Source organism: Schistocerca gregaria, chromosome 3, assembly GCF_023897955.1.
Source record: "Schistocerca gregaria isolate iqSchGreg1 chromosome 3, iqSchGreg1.2, whole genome shotgun sequence".
Taxonomy (NCBI): domain Eukaryota; kingdom Metazoa; phylum Arthropoda; class Insecta; order Orthoptera; family Acrididae; genus Schistocerca; species Schistocerca gregaria.
In genome coordinates this window covers 334,150,137-334,173,399 of record NC_064922.1, presented here as the reverse complement: position 1 = coordinate 334,173,399, position 23,263 = coordinate 334,150,137, and the positions used below count along the sequence as shown (strand labels likewise).

The 23,263-nt window shown below is 43.3% G+C and overlaps 1 protein-coding gene across 1 annotated transcript in view; it reads left to right on the top strand.

Annotated features, from left to right (window-relative positions):
• Nucleotides 1-23,263, top strand: part of LOC126355981 (ABC transporter G family member 20) — a 382,869-nt gene that overhangs the window by 148,948 nt on the left and 210,658 nt on the right. The gene's annotated exons all lie outside the window — the stretch shown is intronic.

The window sequence follows — 23,263 nt, the reverse complement described above, 5'->3', positions numbered from 1 at the left end:
TGGGTGTTGTTGTGTCGCCATCGTCATCATCGTTCACCCCCACTATGGTCGGAGGAAGGCAATGGCAAACCACCTCCACCAGAACCTTGGCTTGTACGACGGTGCGAGTCTCACGCTCTAACAAGCTGTATGGGACTTCATCATCATTATTCGCCGGAGGGTGAGCAGCCAAAGCCATGCAAAAACTGCCTTAAATGGTTCGATGGGATTTGAGTATGAGCCAGGAGGATGTTGTTGCCATGATATGTTCAGTATCACTGAGAAAAGCCTATTAAGGAGAGGGAAGAAAAGGATTTTGGCATTCATTAAGGATCGTTTGCAGATGGACTCATGTTCGACAGAGCCGGACTTTACATTTCGTTCCATCCATATCAGTTTACATTTTGCGTCATTTTCCAACTGTAACTGTAGGTTAAGACAAGCCTGGTTCCTTCACTAAGACCATAGCTAACTTCCACATTTATCGTTGTCCAATCCGAGCTTCTCTAATGATCTCGTCGAAGGTACAACGTTTGGCTGTAGCCTTCACCTACATAGATTTTCCACACTTTGATACATAATTCATTCACTTGTAACAGATACATAATAGAATGACGAGCTTCACCAGAGATACCATCATCGCGAAGTGCCCCACATCGATAACAACACTATTAGTCACACTAAAGAAAACATAGTTTCTATTTGCTACTATACGCAAATTGAGAGTTTTCTTTATATTCCGACGGTGCCTTCTTCTGAATACCAGTATGGTATTTGTCGAAACGTTCTTTCGAGATGATATTCTTACTTAGCTGACTTAACAAGAAGATTTCTACAGTGAAATTTGTCGAAAAAGTCTGCATTCTCATTGCCTATTGTTATAGGTGAATTGGCTTCCCGACGTCTTTTCTTAATTAAATTATGACTTCAAGATCTGACTCTATATTCGCAAAGCAGAAAATTTGTTGTACATCTGTCGCACGTATTTTCAAACTATGCATCGGTAATCTCTACGGAATACACAGTTGGCTTTCTACATGTGTAAATGTATACACTTTTATACAATCTGTTTTCGCTCTGAATCATCCAAACAGCTGAACTGTTGTCGGCAGCGAATCGTCCAAAATTCCACTTTTATATTTGACATTACAAACGACTTAATAGTAACACCAAACTGCTCGCTGATTCAAAGTAGTCTTAGCTGTTTCACTTTGCCTTCAAGATATTTGTTACAGATACCACACCAGGAAGAGCTTGTTGTAAGTTTACATTAAAACGTGCTGCCGGTAAGCAGTGGTTTCACCACTTGGAGGTGTTACGACTTCTCGTTCCAATTTGGTTGTGTCTACATGTACTTCCTTGCATTGCTGCGGCAGCGTGACGAACACCTCTGTAGCCGTTTTGATGTGGTCTGATCAACAATGTGGGGCGACAGGTGCTCATCCGAGTGGAGAACAGAGCACTGGGTGGAACATCAAGTTGACGGTGACAGGGGCACTATCAAGCGGAAAAAAATACCACATGAATACAAGATAATTATACGGTATATGTAAAATTCACGATTTTAAGAAGTCAAAACTGGTGGAGTCGCGTGAACGCTTTGAAAATGAAGCAGTGCCACCAAATATTTCACAGTGGAAACAAATTCCGGTAGGTCCCGATTGTGCAGTTACCTGTGATTTTCCGTTAGCCTGATGTAAGGCGTGACATATTTAAGTGACTGATGTCTTAACCTTAGAGTGGCAATCAGAGTGGAAAATACGGTGTACGAGGAGAATAAGCTTTAAGCAATAGTTTAATTTCGATATTACAAGATGGTCCAAATAATCAAACCGAAGTGCTTGTGGTGTTCTGTTGTTGAAGATGAGGTCGTCTGCATCAAGTGCACAGTAGCATGTTGAGTTTGCCGGAGACGCTGAGTCCTCAAGGCCACTGGGATCGCAGGTGTTGGCAAGCATGGCGGCCCGTGGTCCAGCCATCACCTGTTGCAAGCGTCCTCGCCGCTTTCGTGTCAAGCCGTGTCCGTGACCCAGTGGCACGCACTCCATCACGCCATCCCAAGCACCGCACCCGTGGCGTATCGATGCCCACCGGTAACCCCTCGGCGCAGTGCGTTGGCAGCCCTGCATGGCCACAAAACCGCTGTTTCCTTATTTATCCTCCGCCCTTGAAGAGCCACTTTAAGGTGGAACGTGAATGCCCAACAATTTCCTACTCAGCACACGACCAATTGTTGGGCGGCCTTCCAGTCATCACCAGGCAGTAGGAAAAGGGGGCGTAAATACACCCTAAAGAAGGCAGCTAGTGACGCCCCTCTCTAACCTTACGAAACTAACAGACACAGGTTCAGAATGTGCAACGAGATTGTATTCAAACAGTAAAACCCAAGCTTTGCCTAGAAATACATACTGAATGCTGTACAAGAGGATCAATAAAATTTCTTGCTGCTACAGCAGCGTAATGTACAAAACCGGGGCATGAAAGAATGGCAGATGAACCAAGAACAGGATAAACACAGAAAGTGGTTCAGTGGGAATGACAAAAAGCATATTCCTTATCGGTCCACCTAATTTGAACATTCTTGTTTAGAACTATATCTCAAACCCTTCGATTTCTGGTTTTCCGACAGTCCACAATTCATGCTGTGCTCCGAACATACGTTTTCAGAAATTTCTTCTTCGAATTATGGCCGATATGCTATACGCGTAGACTTCTTCTGAAGGGCTTATGCTCATCTTTATAGCCATCGATATATACGTAATACTGACGGGGTGAAATAAATGACGTGGTGAACTTACGACACGGTCGACGTCACACATGTTTCGTAGATGGAATGGGTTGTTAAGATCCCTTTATAAGTCAGGAAGCAGTTCAATACCTCGTCATTTTCAATACAACATTGACTGCATAAATTAATTTCATCTCTACTGCCTCGTAAACATAACATGTCTGTGCTCCTATCAATACACTGCCATCAGTTTTAGTTTAGCTGCAAACAGAGGCTAAAGACTACACCATTTACTTCATTAAAAGAAAAAAAGGAAATATAATTGCTCAGATGTCTCGATGGAATAGTTTCAAAACTGTACGGTAAATTAACTACTTGCTCCTCTTCATATCCTCAATAACCTTATTTTGGTATCTACCCATTAATGACTGGCTTTAGCTGGATATTCCACATATGAAGAAACTTGCCCATTCTCTTCTTCGCCGAACTGAAGCATTATCAGTTCTAGAGATGGTATTATAATCATCCCGATTTCTCCTCTTCTTTCTTAACTGTACCAGTTCCCTGCAGCGTGGGTATAGTTATACGGTTTGAGGCAATTATAGTGTCACTTGGCAGTTGGGTGCTGTTCCTAACGCCACCACTACCCCAGAAAGGGTATTTGTGTACCCCATCTGTCTGCGTCTAGAGTAAAACTCATGTACGTGGGCAGGCTCAGATTCTCCAAACTAGGAGCGATACATTAGCTCACTCGGCTCTCCGGGTGGGTCACCCTGACTACTACTGGATATGACTAATATTGTGTTTGGTTTGCTTACTTTCAGTGGTAGGTCACTAAGGTGAGAAAAATGCTTTACATCGCGCTCAAATGACGAGACAAGTTATAATAGGGCAATTTTGAGGCAGCATCAGAATAGAATTACTCCAATGTAAGCTGATGCATCTGATATTGTGTTTTTCCCGCAGCACCTCCGATGTGTTACGGGGAACACTTCGCAGCCTTTGTCAGTGGGACGCTGTGGTCAACCCGGCGACCTTGGCCCCTTTTGGCTCGTCCCCTGTCTCTGCCAGGTCACCTGCTTACGTAACGGCTGCTCTGCTGTATTTCCTCCGTCTCACGACCGCGTCTGGTCCGTCTGCTGTCACCAACCGTCAGAGACGTTCGTTACTTGTTGCCCTCACGAATTTCGAGGTTCAGTTTGTTTTCTCTGCGGTCGGATGATGCGAAGTGGTTTGGCAGCTGCGGTTAGCTTGGAATTCAAGACAGCTGAGCTCGCCTGTAGTCAGGACCACTTTCACTTTCACTGTCACACTTCAACCATACGAGAGATCTCCACTGTTCTATCCTGGAATCCGGAGGCACAGAACTTCAGTATTACAACGTGCTTAGTCTTCATTATCGCTAACTTATTTAAAAATCAAAGGATTTTTATATCGGGTACCATTGGCACACATTTGTTGAAAACAATTTTATTTTTCCATCCGGAGCTGTACTATGATTACAGTCATTTACCTCCAACGGTCAGCTGATTTCGGCAGTGTGCAGTTTTTGCATGCTTAATCACATCTTCCTAATTTTATAAAGTCACCATTTGTTGTCTGTTATTTTCATATACACTGAAGCGCCGCCGGCCAGTGTGGCCGAGAGGTTCTAGTCGCTTGAGTCTGGAACCGCGCGACCGTTACGGTTGCAGGTTCGAATCCTGCCTCGGGCATGGATGTGTATGATGTCCGTAGGTTAGTTAGGTTTAAGTAGTTCTAAGTTCTAGGGGACCGAAGACCTCAGATGTTAAGTCCCATAATGCTCAGAGCCATTTGAATCATTTTGAACTGAAGCGCCAAAGAAACTGGTATAGGCATGCGATTACAGAGATATGTAAACAGGCAGAATACGCCGCTGCGGTCGGCAACGCCTATATAAGACAAGTGTCTAGCAGAGTTGTTTGATCCGTTACTGATGCTATACTGGCAGGTTATCAAGGTTTAAGTGAGTTTGAACGTGGTATTATAATCGGCGCACGAGCGATGGGAAGATTTTCCCGTACGACCATTTCACAAGTGTAACGCGAATATCAGAAATCCGGTAAAACATCAAGTCTCCAATATCGCTGTGGCGGGAAAAAGATTCTGCAGGAACGGAACCAATGACAACTGAAGAGAAGCGTTCAACGTGACAGAAGTGCGATCCTCCCTCGAATTGTGACAGTTTTCAAAGCTGGGCCATCAACAAGTGTCAGCGTGAGAACCATTCAGTGAAACATCATCGATATGGGCTTTCGGAGCAAAAGGACCATTCGTGTGCCCTTGATGACTACACGACACAAGCTTTACACCTCGCCTGGGCCCGTAAACACCGACATTGGACTGTCGATGATTGGAAACATGTTGCCTGGTTGGACGAATCTCGTTTCAAATTGTAACGACCGAATGCCCGTGTGCGGGTATGGAGATAACCTCGTAAATCCATGGACCCTGCACGTCAGCGGGGAACTGTTCAAGATGGTGAAGGCTCTGCAATGATGTGGGCTGTGTGCAATTGGGGTGATATGGGATCCCTGATAAGTCTAGATACGACTCTGATAGGTGACACGTACGTAAGCATCCTTTCTGATCCCTGCAACCTCTCATGTACATTGTGAGTCCGACGGATTTGGACAATCCCAGCAGGATAATGCGACACACCACACGTCCAGAATTGCTAAAGTGGCTCCAGGAAGACTCTTATGAGTTTAAACACTTCCGCTGATCACCAAACTCCTCAGACATGAACATTATTGAGCATATCTTCGATGCCTTGCAACGTGCTCTTCAGAAGAGATCTCAACCCCGTCGTACTCTTGCGGATTTATGGGTAGTCCTCCAGGTTTAATGGTGTCAGTTCCCTCCAGCACTTCTTCAGATACCAGTCGAATGCATGACGGGGTGTTGCGGCACTTCTGCGTGCCTGCGGGGGCCTTCCACGATATTAGGCAGGTGTACCACGTCTTTTGGCTCTACAGTGCATGACTACTAGTATAATATACTCAAACGAGAATAATGTTCGAAACTCCTCAGCTATTTGCAGAAGACAGCTGCCGAAGTAGAAGACGCAAGCGAATTTAAAAATCATCATATACTCTGTGATAAAGTGTGTGAAGCATCCACACTAAGGAGGAAAATAAATGAAACTTCACGAGTTAAGAGTGAACGCGATTTCAAAAAATGTTTCAATTGGCTCTGAGCGCTATGGGACTTAACATCTGAGGTCTTCAGTCCTCTAGAACTTAGAACTACTTAAACCTAACTTATCCTAAGGGCATCGCACACATCCATGCCCGAGGCCGGATTCAAACCTGCGACCGTAGCGGTCACGTGGTTCCAGACTGAAGCGCCTGGAACCACTCGGCCACACCGGTCGGCGAATGCGATTTGATTTATGTGATAACAGTACCGCATCAGATTTAAAAAGAACTTTGCAGTATGAGCCCAGTTTTGATCATAGCGTGTTAAACACCCTACAGCTTGGATGCATGTCCTCTTTCGTTAGGGAAGGCTGTCATAAAATAGTTATTATCTTCTCCTGAGGCAAAGTGGCTCGCAATTGCTGTAGGTGGTTCTTTACATCTTGAATGCTGGCATTGTGAATCCCATCTCACACATGTTCTATCAGGGTCAGGTATGAGATTCTTGATGGCCACAAGAGTACCTCAACATAATGCAGATAGTTGATAGAGACATTTACGATTTTGGATAAGCGTTATCATATTGAAAAGTGGCACCACGGTCCTGTTGCATTAAACGTAGTACATAGGATGCAGGGTGAGATTTTCACTCTGCAGCGAAGTGTGCGCTGTTATGAAAATTCCTGGCAGATTAAAACTGTGTGCCGCACCGAGACTCGAACTGGTGGCCTTTGCCCTTCGCGAGAAAGCGCTCTACCATCTGAGCTACCCAAGCACGACTCACGGCCCGTCGTCACAGCATTACTTCTATCAGTACCACATCTCCTACCTTCCCGTCCTGAGTTCGAGTCTCGGTCCGGCACACAGTTTTAATCTGCCAGGAAGTTTCAGGATGCAGGATGTTCGTGACATACCCTCAGAGTTTCCTCAATCACTATCAGGCATGATATACAGTCATTCCTGATGGCTTCTCACTCGATTTTGATCCAAACAATTCTTTAGTTATAATTGAAAATGTGCTATTAAGTATTCGCCGTACCATATATTATGGGCTTCCCAGCAGTCGGATGTTCGGCTTTGCTCAATATCTTAGCTACTCTGGATAGATTTTCTTTAATAGCCTGCCCAGCCTCTTGATTGTAACCTATTGGGCCTTTGGTCGCTTGACGCTATGAGCAGTAATGCTACGCATTTTCTCCATTTTGGAGCCGCAGCTGTTAATACTCTTTGGTATATGTCAGCCAGCACTACAGCTGCTGTTAAGAAAAATTTCGTCGCTACATGAGTACGTTCAGTGTCTACCGAAGCATTATACAAGGTTCAATACACCCTTCACCTGAAGATGTCGAATTAGGTAGTAAAAATAACGAGAAGTATGCCAGTTTACCTCCCAAAAGGAAGAAAAGACAATGGTTGACCCAAGAGAAGACTGACGGATCAAAAAGTCGCAACGTGCGTACCTCTCTTACTCCTTCAAGAGGCTTCCATCTGGAAAGAAAATTCCTCCTCATCATCGCAGTGTTTGTGTAACAGTGTCAGCAGAATTCTGCAAGAGGTCATACCTGCAGTAACGCTCTTGTGCACTATGGTTTCATGCTTATTCCGCCAGTCATCACCTCATTTTTGTCTTCCACGTGTGGTTACACCTATGACAGTGTCAGCTGTCACACACGCTGAGACTGCGCAAGCACTCACCAGCCGTCCTCACGACAAGGATGCTAAAATTGACACACAACATAGAGAAAATGAGAAGCACTCATGAAAACGGGGTATTAAGGTGTAAAATAATAAATGGGCACAATGACACGTTGGCATCAGCGGGCTACAGTGAGTGCGGAGTCGGATGACGGGCAGTGTAGACACCTCTCGCAGCTGGGCAAGCTATGCTGTGCGCTGCGCGCGCCGCACTTGTAAACAAACAATGCGCGCTGCGCGTTGGGCAAGCGGTGGAAGGAGGTCGTTGGCGACTCGCGAGCTGGGCGACTGGAAACTGCCCACTCAACTGGCCGGCCGGCTGCTGGCGCAAGCCTAGGCACACGCGCATGCGCAGTCGATGCGCGGCTACCTGTCCGCTGGAGGCGTCCCGGGAAAAACTCTGCCACCGCGGCCGGGTTTACATTCAGGGAAGGAGCTTCTCAGATCGATGGCGCCACATTGTACGTTGCGTCAGGCGTAAAAGTTGTCTGGGGCAAGATTATGGGAGAAGGGCATATACAGGGTGTATGACAGTTAAGAGCGAAAACTGATACAGGTGAAAATATACGATAATACTGGGTGATCGAAAGTCACTACTATACGAAATCTGAGATTGGACAGATAATCGACTCAAATTTTCTGGAGTCGAATGCAATCACGTTTCTCATCTTAGCCAGTTTTGCGCCGGTCAAAATGCTCGCAGTTCTCTTGTTGTATGCAACTGACACGCATTCCCGGAAACTGGCAATTAATCTCTTATTGAATTTATAAACGACAGACCGCAGCAATCAGTCGTCCTTTTCTGTTTCAGGTTTTATAGCGCAAATTCAGATTTCGGTTAGTGCCTAGCCATTATCAATGCACTATTTTTCAATCTCTATGCATGTTAAATCCCTGTTGTTCGGGTGTCAACTGAGTTAGCCTTTCGTATACTGTATCATTTGCTACGTTCTTCCTGAGACTGCCTCTTGACAGCGAACGACTTTGGTTATTTCTGGGACTCCATAGAGGCTGACTGTCGCGCCAAGGAAACGAAATACGGGTCGCAGCAGTCACTGTTTGCCGCAAGGTGCTCAAAGTGAGGTGGTGTCCACGTACAGGGGCAGTCAGCATCGTTTACCTGATAGAAAGCGTCATGCAGCTGCCGCTACCCGCAATTTTATATGGAGCCTTCAAAAACCACGCGCGACAATCTCGTATGCTTTCGCTCGCTACTGGCAAACTTCTAGTTCTACAGGGAAAAAAAACCAGTAACTTTTTGTTTTGTCATTGGGATAAATTTTCGCAAGAGGCAGTTGTTTCTTATTTATTCGAAAAAAACGTGTCAAAGTAAGCTTGAATCTCACTCCCATTCGCACACGCAGCCTCCACCGGACAGTATTTCTAGTATGTTGCTCATGACTCTCTTTCCTACCATTGTAAAAAACAATTGCGACTTCATATATTGCTTCCCAAATTCTTTTCACCTTTTTGGTCTTCGTGACCTGTCTTATTACGCCACCGGCTTAATCGACCACTAACAAATTGTAAAATTGGTACTTGTGTAAATTTTACATAACATTACATCGCTGTATTCGCCACGCCTTGTAAATACGAAACTACTGTCCTTGTAAGGATTAAGTTTGGACCGAATTGTCAGTATCACTAATTTTAGTGTAACGTTTACAAAAGTCGTCTTTCTTCCATTACACTTACAGCCACGTCTAAATTAACAATGTTAACGAAATAGCCAGCTATGTTGAGGGTGTAATATCTCAGTCAGTTGAGACCAAAAAAGTTCGAATATCGGGAATATTTCGTGTAGTCGGAAATTTTTTTAGAGTGTTAGGAGAGATTGCCACCAACAACATAATAGAAATACTGACTGGTGAAGGATGAGTGTTGGAGTGGGGAGCGGGGGGGGGGGGGGGGGGGAGGTGCGTTTGAAAGTCACTTTTACACGTTTTTCTTGAGTAACTCGAAAACCGTAGCTTCCAACGAAAAGTATCCCAATGCTCTACAAAAAGATCCTGCCTACTCATTAGGACTAATACGCTGCACCTAGCGAATGATGGAATATACAAATCTCGCACGTGGTTTTTGAAGGTCAGGTACAGAACTGCGGGTTGCAATAAACATCAGTATAGGTAATAATGCAAGAAGAAATGTTAAGCAAGAGTCAGTGACCCATGGTGAGTCTGGAGTGTCAAGGGATGTGCACCCACCTCTTTGAAGGGGGCGTTTTAGTTCTTCACACATTTGGCACGTATGCGACTTGTAGCTCTGGCATTTTAGATGTGTTTTCCTGCATACGGCTGTGAGTGTGTGTACAGAGAAGTGTTGCTTTTAGATTGTTAATGGTGAAGGGGAAGGCTGAAATAGAAAGTATCGTATGTCAAGTGTGTGATCATCTATTGTGATTTGATAACACAGACTGGGAACTTTCCCGTGTGGTAAATTGCAGTGTGTCATTACTGACAGAAGAGAACAACCGTTACACATCAATAATGACCATCGTTTTAGCGGTAGGCACTTTCTCACCAGAAGCTAAATACCGTTACTGAAAGAAGCTTTTCCTTGAAGACAGAAACTTACTTTCTTGTCTCTTCCTACCTTTTACTTTGTCATTGCAAAATGCAGCAATATGATAAGCCCTTGGTACAAAGAATGGCAGCTCACTCTTAACGTACACAAATACACTGCATACCACGTAAATAGGCGAAATGCTGCTTTTACCATCAGTGATGAATCAGTCGAATGTGTCATCAGCCAAACAATTAGAAAAACTTATCCAGTACGACTGAAGGTAGAAACAGCTCATAGTCAAAGCATATATGAAACCGAGGGACTCAGAAAGCATACTAACGAAGTTAACTTCTTCGATCTGGTCGTATAGGAACGCAACGCGTAAAACGCTATCTCTGAACTACACCTCAACAAATTCCACGCGTCGCATTAACAACGGTTCATCTGGTACAGTGGTCAGTCTGGAAATGGTATCAGTTTCCGACAACATGAGTAGATGCTTCTCAGTAGCATAAGAGCTATAAAGAAAACAAAATTAAAACCTCTTCCATATCCAGTAAATGAGGGACAATCCATCCCACCTTAGGATAGAAGAAAGAATTGTAACAGAAATCAATGTAGGCACAGAAGTGAAGAAATTTCAAAAGGCGCAGTAGGTCAGTACGCATCATGTACGGCCTTTGAAAACGAGAGCAATGCTAGATACAAGAGAAGCTTTCGACAAGTATCATTTCGTCTTTCATTTCACCCTTATTTGAGAGCTTTTGGGATAAATTCGGTACTAAAAATTATTACAGCATGTATTCATAAAACTACGCTTATGAGTGGCGACTGTATAACGTGGTGATTCGAACAAGTAAATTTTCTGCAAGTACAACAACATTTCACTTTATTACATATCCGTGTTACAACTTTAAAGCTGGAAGAAAAAGTAAAAATATCGAAATATACAGAATTTCTGCTTTTTCCTCTATCTGTCGTACAGGACTTCCACAAAATTTCAAGAACTTACTCCAGGATTTATTAATTCCAGATATAGAAAGAACATTCTTTTAGACAGTTCCAGCGCAGCTGCTGCACTTTTACATGTCTCTTAATATCTGCGAGAATTAGCATCATGTCATTATGTAGCTAGCTCGTATACATTAACACAAGTGAAAGCACATGAAGTGCTCTGTTTCATAGAATTTTAAGTCTTTAAACTTTGCTGCTTGTAAGCAACAATTTTGAGACTGTTATGTTTTGTCATATCTTTCGGTGCCTAGACGAATGTGAGACTATAAGTACGAAGTGCTTATATAGGAAGTGCACCTACTCGCGGAGGTCAGTGTGGGCTGTTTGGCAGCGAGACTTGATAGATATTCTAATGCGTTAATGCGGGTCGGCTTAAAGCGGAGAAAAATTAATTCCAATTTTGGACACCAGGAGCAAATCTGGCGCCTTGAATGCAAGAAAGACGTTTATGAATGTTTCCATATGTAATGGATTAGGTTCAAAATGGTTCAAGTGGCTCTGAGCACTATGGGACGTAACATCTGAGGTCATCAGTCCCCTAGAACTTAGAAGTACTTAAACCAAACTAACCTAAGAACGACACACATATCCATGCCCGAGGCAGAATTCGAACCTGCGACCGTAGTGGTCGTGCGGTTCCAGACTGAAGCGCCTAGAACCGCTCGGCCACACCGACCGGCAATGGATTAGGAACGGGACGTGGGCAGTAAAGGTCAAACAAAATAGAAAGGTAAAATGTTGATTTTATTACTAACCACCGCTCATACACAATTCGTTCAGTATTACCACACGAACGTCGACGAGATGCTGTACAGCGCCAGATTTGTACCCGGTGACCAAAACTGGAACTAATGCTTCCCAGTGCATTATTATATCTTCCAAGTTTCGCTGCTATACGACTATTAAAGCCGACACTGAATTTCCGTGAGTAGCTGCACTTCCATTATAACCAACCGGGATAGAGATTCAGTGGTTCCTAGGACTTATCGCCTCTTTCCACCGTAGCAAGGAATTGTATATTTAAAAATTCCATGTTGCACCGATGTTCACAATACACTTTAAACTGTAGGTCTCTCTATAATTGTTTGGATAAGTTAGTTTCAACTTCTGTACCAAATAGACCCAAACATTTTTTGTGAAGTTAGTGTGGGGTGATTTAGTGTGCCAGTAGAGGTGCAATAAAGTGACAGAGTATGGGTCGAACGAGCAATGTAACCCTAAAGCCCTATGAAACAGGTTCTTGCTCAAATTAAGGCCAGTGTTTGATACTAGTAAACTTCTCTTGGCCAGGAGTGCTCTTTTCGCCAATGATAGTCAGCTTTTTTGGTCTCCTTGTTGCGTCCGTCGTCGTAGGTTATTGTGATGGCTAGATAGTAGAGTTAGTTAAACAACAATTCAGATGTTGCTGTCTCATTTCCGGTGCTTCTCGTCACTCTTTCTTGTTGTACTCAACTTCAAATGATGACTATACGCAGTTTCCTTCGCAATGTTCACTCGGAAACTGGTTGAGATGGATTTTCATTCACCCACGGCAGCAATGCTTCTCGGGTTTTAAACCAGTTATTAGTGACAAGGATACGCGGTCGGTTGGGATCTTTTTGTAACTGTTCTTATACCATGTAATACGGCTACGAGCGGTAGACAACTAGTACATTCCATGTTGTTGTTGTGGTGGTCTTCAGTCCAAAAGGGGTTTGATGCAGCTCTTAGTGCTACTTTATCCCGTGCAAGCCTCTTCATCTTCAAGTAACTCTTGCAACCCACATCCTTCTGAATCTGCTTAGTGTATGCATCTCTTGGTCTCCATCTACAATTTTTACCCTCTACGCTTCCCTCCAGTACCAAATTGGTGATCCCTTGATGCCTCAGAACGTGTCCTACCAACCGATCCCTTCTTCTAGTCGAGTTGTGCCACAAATTCCCCTTTTCCCCTATTATATTCAATACCTTCTCACTAATTACGTGATCTACCCACCTAATCTTCAGCAATCTTCTGTAGCACCACATTTCAAAAACTTCTTGTCTAAACTGTTTATTGTCCAAGGCATCCATGCAAACACTTTCAGGAAAGACCTCCCCCACTTAAATCTATGCTTGATGGTAACAAATTTCACTTCCTTAGAAAAACTTTTCTTGCCTTAGCCTTTCTACGTCATATCCTCTCTACTTTGACCATCATCTGTTATTTTGCTGCCCAAATAGCAAAACTGATCTAGTAATTTAGGTGTTTCATTTTCAAATCTGATTCCCTGAGCATCACCCGATTTAATTCGACTACATTCCGTTTTATCCTGCTTTTGTTGATGTTCATCTTATATCCTCTTTTGAAGACACCATTCCGTTCAAATGTTCTTCCAAGACCTCCGCTGTCTCTGACGGAATTACAGTGTCATCGGAAAACCTGAAGGTTTTTATTTCTTCTCCCTAGAGTTTAATTCCTACTCCAAATTTTTCTTTGATTGTCTTTACTGCTTGTACAATGCACAGATTGAATAACATCGGGTGCAGGTTACAACCTGTCCCAATCCTTTCTCAAACATTGATTCCCTTTCGTGCCCCTCGACTATTATAACTGGATTCTGTGCAAATCGTAAATAACCTTCCGCTCCCTGTATTTTACCCCTGGCACCTTTAGAACTTGAAAGAGAGTATCCTGTCAACATTGTTAAAAACTTTCTCTAAGTCGACAGATGCTATAAACGTATGTTTGCCTTTCCTTAACCTAGCTTCTAAGATAAGTCGTAGAGTCAGAATTGCCTCGCATATTCCTACATTTCTACGGAATCCAAGCTGATCTTCCCCGCTTCTGCCAGGTTTTCCATTCGTCTGTAAAAAAATTCGTGCTAATATTTTCAACGTTGACTTATTAAACAGGTACCTCCGTACTTTTCACATCTGTCAGTACCTGCTTTCATTGGAATTATTATATTCCAAAGAACATTTCATATTGACACACAAACACATCGAGTAACTTAGTTCAAGGTGTGATCTTGAGCACGTCCATAGACGAGAGCTTCTTTCTACGATTCTGCCTCGTTTTCACGTCGACGCACCTCACAGCGCTGATACCATACAGCCGAATGGCGCATACACATAGGACCTCCCTGCCACGGCTTAAGGTAGAGCTGGATGTTCGCATAGCCACCTAGAACCAGTTTTATCCCGTCTATAGGGCTCCAGTGCAACCAGTTTTACGGTGACTAATGTTTTGTGCCGTGAGTTATTTTCGTGTTAAGGTAAAAAATTCATATTTTGAATGTCTATAATATTATCAAAATTGTAGTCTTTGCGGAGCATTTTTATGATTCAAAAGAAAAGAATCACTTTTCCCCTATTTTCAGTCGGCTCCCTGTTGTAAGCTAAGTAAAATTACCTGCAGTCCCCTGCAGAGAGGGTTGAAAAGAAACCGTCACAGCGAAGTGGTTGTAGCAGTGACAAATAAATTCCACTGCTGCAAGGCGGGCCTTGTCTTGCGTGGCGGTCTGGGTTCTCCCAAGGTGCACAGAGGCAGCGGCAGGGCTCGCAACTAGCAAAACCTGTGGCGTTTCTTTCTGAACGGAGAAAGTAAACCGCCCGCTCCCGTGTGCTGTATGACTGAGTCACTCTTTGTGGGACCAGGGAATGCCCAGCAGGGCAAAATGCCACAGCGTGACCTGTGCTGGAAAAGTGCCGGTGAGAAAAAAAAAGACTAGGACAATGGTATTTCGCTAAAGTGGTTGTGGGTCTGAAGGATTTTCTTTTTGTGGCACTGCAGCTCGGAAACAAAACGGATTGCTGGTGTGACGACAGAAGAAAGACTCCGGGACTCGTGGGGCGTCGCTGAGATACGTCACCATATGAACAAAGACGAATAGGCGACAGGTACAATGTTTCTTTCATGCGAATCGTGCTTATCGCAAAACAAGCACTGAAAAAATGGTAGTTGCGTAAAATAGTTGAGCGACTATTTGGATTGTCTATCACTGAAGTCACTAACGTAACTACCTAATGAAATAACTACCTAAGAGAACTATCGGTAACCGCCGTTTATTTCACGAATGTGGTAAGATCCATGCAGCATATACGAACAGTAGTCATGACCTTTACTTATCACCACAAAAATAAATAAATAAATCAAGAAGCGACTTTGGAACTTGTTAGACCATCTCTATGTACCTGCGGAAAAATTCTCCTAACGGAGCACAAAAAGGCGAATACAATACTGTTTAAAAGACTGACTAAAAAGTGGGGTACCAGCTGCCTGATTGTACTTTCCACAGCACCTTTCATATGTCCCCAAAAGATCTGGCTTGCGAGCATGTTCGCACTCTTTCTAACATGCAACTCAACTATCACTCCCACAAGCTTTCCTAATTATGACTCGCTTACACCCACTAGTCGCTCATGCCCATCCACTTCCACTTGCCCATTCTCACTTACTAATTCAGCTCAACTCATTATCTCTTTGTGCCTCTGTCACTGTTTCCTCTCTCACAGCGACAGTCGCCTTCGCTCCGTCCTATTAGTACGGTCTTCTCTCGTTGGCATTGTCTCTCTCTTACTCTCTCTTACTGCTGCCATTTGATTCATTTCTTCGTTCTGTTGCTGTCTCTTCTCTCTGTCACTATCTCTGTATTCCTCGATGTTATTGTCATAGACTCTGTCTCTCATTATCACTCGTCCACAATCATTAGGAGGCTAATGACATCATCAGGATTGGCCTGACACAACTTCAACATATCCACTGCCAACCAAATTTGGTAACTATCTGGGTCTTCTGCTATCATGTCATTGGGCCCCTGCTTAAAATTCTCATCATGCTATTCGCGATATGATGAGAGAGGATGAGCAGCGTTCTGGGTTGTAGTGAAGTGGAAACCAGATATTTGTAGTGTTTAGTCCTCAGGCCGTACTTGCGCGCAGACCTCCTGGCTCTGTGGTTTGCTGATCTCTTTTCCCTCCGCGGCGCAGGGCGTAGAAAGAAGGCGGCGGTATCAGTCGCCGAATGGCGCGACTACATGCCGAGTGAAAGTGCTGTCACCAGCGCCTTGGAGGTCTGCCGCCCGCGTAACGCCACACACCGTATACGCCGCAGCAGGCGAAAACCCGAAACGGTTCGCGCAGGCGGCTCACCGAATCTGTTTTTCTTTTTCAATTTGTTGCCTTTTAATGGGCACCAGGGAGAAACTGGATAGTAAGTGTAATATCTTCCGCGGTACTCATAACGTTTGAGTTCTACTTGTTAGGCACCGCAGCCGCGATTAAGACACTGAAGAGCCAAAGAAACTGGTACACCTGCCTAATATCGTGTAGGGCCCCCACGAGCACGCAGAAGTACCGCAACAGGACGTGGCATGGACTTTACTAATGTCTTAAGCAGTGCTGGAGGGAGATGACACCACGAATCCTGGAAGGCTATTCATAAATCCGTAAGAGTACGAGGGGTTGGAGATCTGTTCTGCACAGCACGTTGCAAGTCATCCCAGATGTGCACAATAATGTTCATGTATGGAGAGTTTGATGGCCAGCGGCGTGTGGTGTGTCGCATTGTGCTGCTAGAATTGCCCAAGTCCGTTGGAATGCACAATGGACATGAATCCATAGAGGTGATCAGACAGGATACTTACGTACGTGTCACCTGTCAGAGTCGTATCCAGATATATCAGGGGTCCCATATAACTCCAACTGCACAAGCCCCATACCATTACAGGGCTTCCACCAGCTTGAACAGTCCCCTGCTGACACGCAGGGTCCATGGATTCATGAGATTGTCTCCATACCCGTACACGTCCATCCGCTCGATACAATTTCAGAGACTCGTCCGACCAGGCAATATTTTTCCAGTCATCAACAGTTCAGTGTCGGTGTTGACGGGGCCAAGTGAGGCATAAAGCTTTGTGTCGTGCAGTCAATAAGGGTACACGATTGGAAATTCGACTCCGAAAGCCAAATATCGATGACGTTTCGTTGAATGGTTCGCACGCTGACGCTTGATGGCCCAACATTGAAATCCGCAGCAGTTTGCAGAAGGGTTGCTCTTCTGTCACGTTGAACGATTCTCCTTAGTCGTCGTTGGTCCTGTTCTTGCAGGATCTTTTTATGGCAGCAGCGATATCGGAGATTTGATGTTTCACCGGATTCCTGATATTCACGGTACACTCGTGAAATGGTCGTACGGGAAAATGCCCACTTTATCGTTATCTCGGAGACACTGTGTCCCATCGCTCGTTCGCCGACTATAACACCACGTTCAAACACACTTAAATCTTGATAACTTGCCATTGTAGCAGCAGTAACTGATACAACAACTGCACCAGATAAATGCAATGCCAACCGCTGCGCCGTATTCTGCACGTTCACATAACTCTGTATTTGAATGCGCATGCCTGTAGCAGTTTCTTTGGCTCTTTAGTGTGTAAACAATTGCGACATCCACACCTGTCTGTTAGATTAAATGACTAATTTGTTAAACACTCCATTGCTAACTTAGAGCATGTACTGACTCTCACGTGCACAAACACAAGTGGATACATCATCCGCGTAAATATGTAACATAACCGTATGTTTTGCACAGTTAATGTGTGAATTGGTACAGCCTCCGAAAATGTATCCTCGAACAACGCACAGAAAGTTTTGTGCAGAGGAGCCATATTACACGTCAGGAGAAATGCTAGGGACTGCCTTGTTGCTACTGATGCCCAGGGTGGCGGACTGAATCGGTTGCATATTGCACAACGTCGTGTACAGAGTATATACAAACCGACCAGAAGATTAGAGACTGCCGCAGATCGGCAAAAGCCAGACAGGAGTGCAGTGGATATCGTTTACATCTGGAAATGGCTATGACAGAACTACAAGATTAAAAACCAACATCAGGACCATCGCACAAATCAGTGTTTGAAACAGGTGGAGAAAACGACTGTGGTGGAGCACACACTATATGAGCACGACCATGTAATGAAATTCTCTGGCACAGAGGGTCTCACTGTGAAGAAAAATACCACCCCCGCTAGTTCATCGAAGCTCTTGAAATAGCCGCGAGGGATTAGCCGAGCGGTCTAAGGCGCTGCAGTCTGTGCGGCTGGTCCCGGCAGAGGTTCGAGTCCTCCCTCGGACATGGGTGGGTGTGTGTGTGTTTGTCCTTGAGATAATTTACGTTAAGTAGTGCGTAAGCTTAGGGACTCATGACATTAGCAGTTAAGTCCCATAAGATTTCACACACATTTTGTACATTTTTTTAAAAAAGTCAATAGTAAGACAATTGTTTGAACGAAAATGGTGAAAGTCTAAAGATAAATGGAGTCTCGATTCCCCCACAGAGGCTGACAGCCATTGTAGGTAGCCGTTCGAGAACCACAACATTACAAAGGTAATGTCCTCAGGCGATGATGCGCAAAAACGCACATTCTCCGGCCGCAGTCTCGACTCCGGTACGCCACCAGCAACGAAGGGCGATTCCTCGGCAATGGTAGCCACTTGTGCAGATGAAACTTCAGAGAAATCACTAAGTGAGCGTTGATGGATGACCCACAGACGAGCGCCTACAGGCAACCGTGAAACATGTGGCTGCCGACACTCTAAATGAAATGTATTTAGAAATTATCTTTGGATATTGCAGAAATATGAAGTCACCGAGTGAAGCCACCCTCATGGATCTATGAGTTTCAGTTTTTATGGTTTACCATAATATTGTACAGTACTAGAGAGAATAAACGAATAGCTGTCAACTTCTTATCTTGAATCACGTGACAAGGGGGGGGGGGGGGGGAGGTACCGGGGTGTAATCTGGGAATGTTTCACTCTGCAGCGAGGGTGAGATGATATGAAATTTCCCGCAAGTTTAAAACTGTGCGCCAGATCGGTATTTAAACGGGAAAGGTATCCTTTCCCCCGCACTGCCCTAAGTGGATGAACTATTTAGACACCCTCACAGCTTCAGTTCCGCCAGAACCTCATCTCCTACATTTCGAGCTTCGTGGAAGCTGTTCATACCTTGCGAGACTAGCACTTCTGGAAGAAAGAATAGGGCAGGGAAAAGCCTTCCACGGCGTCGGGGTATATACGGGGTGGGCCAAGTGAGAGCGGCCTGGAAAATATTTCATGCATTTTAAGGCAGGCAACACAGTTTACATATTTCACTCCCCCGAGGAGGACAATGTAGGTTGTCTGTCTTAAGATGCATGAAATATATTCTGGATCAGTATCACTTTGCCTACCCTGTATATGAATTTAATAAACGATGTGTGTAAAATACTGCACATTTTCGACTTGAAATCTTACTCCAGTTTTCTCGAATGAATCACCACCTTCAGTTCGAAACGACAGTTTACTTTCCAGTAACCACGTGATTTCTGGAGTTTACCAGCACCGTTACTCGTGTAGGTGTTTGCAGACTTCCATGTAACAACAAATACCGTTCGCCTCGCACTTACTTTCAGGAGATCGTGGTCGCTCGCTTGCTAGTTGGCTATACGATTAATATTTTATGGATAACACTACAGTTGCGGTGTTTATAGAATGTTTTGTGGTTTCAGTATGGTGGGAAAAAGACAGATTTTATGCTTCTGTCCCGTACGAGGCAAGAAGAAAAGTAGTAGCGATGTTGTCGGTTTTAGCACCAAATTCTGCCATGAATACATCTACCAACAAGATAAATGTTTCAGATCTCCCCATGAGATAAAATTGGTGTACAAGTATTCCTCTCCGCACAGCACGAAATTTCTGCTTTTAATGTAGGGTTGTTGTAAGTTTCAAACACCACTGTACTCGGAATCGTTTGGATTGATAGTGCTGACTAGCATATGTCCGCTTAGACATCTTGTGCTATGTTTTTGTGACGGGGTGGAAGTAAAGCCTGGACCATTAATTTGTACCAGAGAAAAGAAAACGGGATAATAGCTTTATGATTGTTGACTAACGGAGACTGCAGTGAACAGAGCGCGCTCTTTACCTAACGTGTCTAGGGTACAGGACTCGTATGTCCAGAGTTATAGGATGCTTGTGTGCTCATGGTAAATGGGTAATCTAAAAGCTGACGAGTACCATCAAACGGACAAATGAGGAAGAAGTGAGGTTAATGTACAACCTGAGAGCGCCGTATTACAGTTGTATGTGAAGCAATCTGTTAGCTTTTCATATCTTTACACAAACTTTACCTACAGACGCAATGACATATAATCTGTTGCCATAGGACTAGATTATTTAAAGCTTCACAGAACTTCGGAAATTTAATTTTAACAATGATACTAGTATTTACTACGATATTTAGAGATAAAAATACTTTTTATTAGAGCACAATGAATTTGCATACCTGTAGATGCATTTTCAAATGCCAACTAAAATTGAAACATATGTATAGATCTGATACCTACCGTTTCTTTGATTATCGCAAGGAAATTATTACGTTGGTGGCATTAATTCACAAGGTATTCCAGACATATGATCTATGTGTACGGCTTCAATTATACTTACTGCGACTGTTGACAATCTACTCTCGTGTTTCTTTAGTAGCGGAGCACTTAAGCAATTACATACGTGCAGTTTATCTGTCTTCGCGGTCGTTGCGCACTGTAAACACTGAGGACGTGCGCTGCAACAAATTATTACGATGATTTTCTTTCGTTGTCAAATTCATAAGCGACTGTCACTTTTCAAAATGTTAAATTACCATGTTCCATGGCGTTATCATTTTTCCAGTGCGTGTTCCATCTGTAATGTTTCTTCCTTACACATCTGCACAAATATTCCACAACCAACTGCAGAGTGCATGATGGAGAGCATTTATGACCGTCGTCCCTCACTCTTCATTCCTCCTTTGAACCGTGCAAAGTAAAATGAATGACAGCAGGGTGAATCCCGTAAGTCTCCGGTTTAAGGCAGTAACAAATTTTATCTAACAGATTTCGCTTCTTCTCTTCCGTGATCCAAATTGATCCAATGCAGAGTGGATTTCTTCCGGCTGCCTGGCTCATTTACTTCCAAGAACTTCATGTAAAATACACAGTAAGTCTTACTGTAAACCACGGTACCTGCAGTTCTGCTTTAACTTGACTTCCGGTCCGGGTTTGTATCTTTACACCCACATTTAAAGCAAAAGGATTAAAGACTGGATCCTGAAAACAGAAATAAAGTAAGATTTCCACTAAATTTTGAAACGGATATGATTTCGCTTGTTTTCATAGTCATGGAGAAGCTCATACGGCTTGTTTTGTGTGATAGTCAACAGCTGGATTAATTCCTATTGTATTGTAGTTTTCTACTACAGTTATGTTCGAGTTAGCGGCATATCTGACTATCTTTAGAGACAAATTTTATTCTTTACGAGGCATATAGTTTATCGAATTACGTAAATTGCTCTTACTTACAGCAGCATTGCAATACGATACTCGAATAGAACGTCATTCCACTCACTTTTCTTTTAGGTTATTTAGTCGCAGTCAGTTCCTCTTTTCTTCGCGTGTGTTTAAAATTTCCTTTAACGTCTGTCCACTGGTAAGTGATAATTATCCTTTATCGTACTTTGTCTATGTGTTTCACAAGGAGTTACGATATCCCTTTAGATCCACAGTACAATCATTCACTCTCAGCAAGATGGCTGGTTGGAATAGCTGTTTCTACAGAAGTCAGCGTATGAGTTCATTCCGATGTTCACTTGTTTCTAGCCGCTACCAGCCATAGCTTTCGGTGCTACATGCAAACATCATCTTCTTTAAATATATGAATAACAATGAACTGTTTCAAATTCAATTACATGCATCATTTCTGTGAACTCCAAGTCCACGTGTTACGTCTGCTCTCCTTTACGAGTAGGTAGACGCTCTAAACACAGTGATGGTACAGACTTCTATGTATGCAGCTACTCTGTCCGTCACTACTCCCAGTGTCTTCAGAGTATTTTTAATAGTATTCCTAACCCTAATAAACAAATAAATAAATACATACATACATAGAAAAGGTTGTTCCATGGTGAATTAATTAATGAAGGGTGTAATATAAGAACCCTGATATTTAGGATCATGAACATTCTTTTATTTGATTATTTGTCTTCCACCAATACATGTAGTGCCACTAAAATTTGTGACAGTGACATTCGAGATAGCGTATCTTTTGCCGTGGCGAACTTGCGACTTCATTTTGCTATTCGATTCTCTCATGCTCTGTTCAACTGACCAAATCGTAACAACACAATCTTCTTTCACAGCTACTACTTATCGTGGCCTGCCACGAACTATGAATGCAGGAAGCTCTAATACTACACCTATGACGATCAGCAGTATATTTGACTTGTTCTGCCGTCATCTAAATATCATTCGACCTGCAATCCATAGCTAGACAGACTCTATATAAAAAATGTCAATAAAAATATGAAAATGAAAGAACAAATAATACAAAATACATATATAACGTGTAGGCATACACGAACCTTACAGAGTGAATCTGTTGTATGTTCGCAGATCATATATATGATCTGCGAAATGATGTGAAACGAGTTAGTTTAGAGATCCATTTGATATAATGGACCCATATGTTTTTCAGTCTTATTCTTGCAACTATACATAGAAATACTCTCTTTTTTTACAAGCTACTGGTTTTGAATAAAAATTCATTTATGGAATAAGATTTGTCAAGAAGACATGATTTTAGGTGAGGTATAAACTTACTTTGCTACCTCTCAGACATTTTTGTTTCTGGAGGCTACTGCCAAGAAAGCCAGTGTCCTTCAAAATGTAACTTTTTTTTTGACTTGTCAGTCTTCTGACTGGTTTGATGCAACCAGCCACAAATCCCTCTCCTATGCCAATCGTTTCATTTCAGAGTAGCACTCGTACCTACGTCCTCAATTACATGCTGGACGTACTCCAATATCTATATTCCTCTATAGTTCGTACCCTCTGCAGCTCCATCTAGTACTATTGATGTAATCCCTGATGTCTTAAAACATGTCCTATCACCTTGTCCCTTCTTCTTGTTAGCATTTTCCACATATTTCTTTCCTCACTGATTTTGCGGAGCACCTCCTCATTGCTTGTCTTATCAGTTTACCAATTTTCAACATTTGTCTGTAGCACCACATATCAAATAGTCCGATTCTCTTCCGTTCCGGTTTTCCCACAGTTCGTATTTCACTACCTCAGAATGCTGTGCTCAAAACGTATATTCTCAGAAATTTCTTCCTCAAATTAAGACCTTTGTCTGATACTAG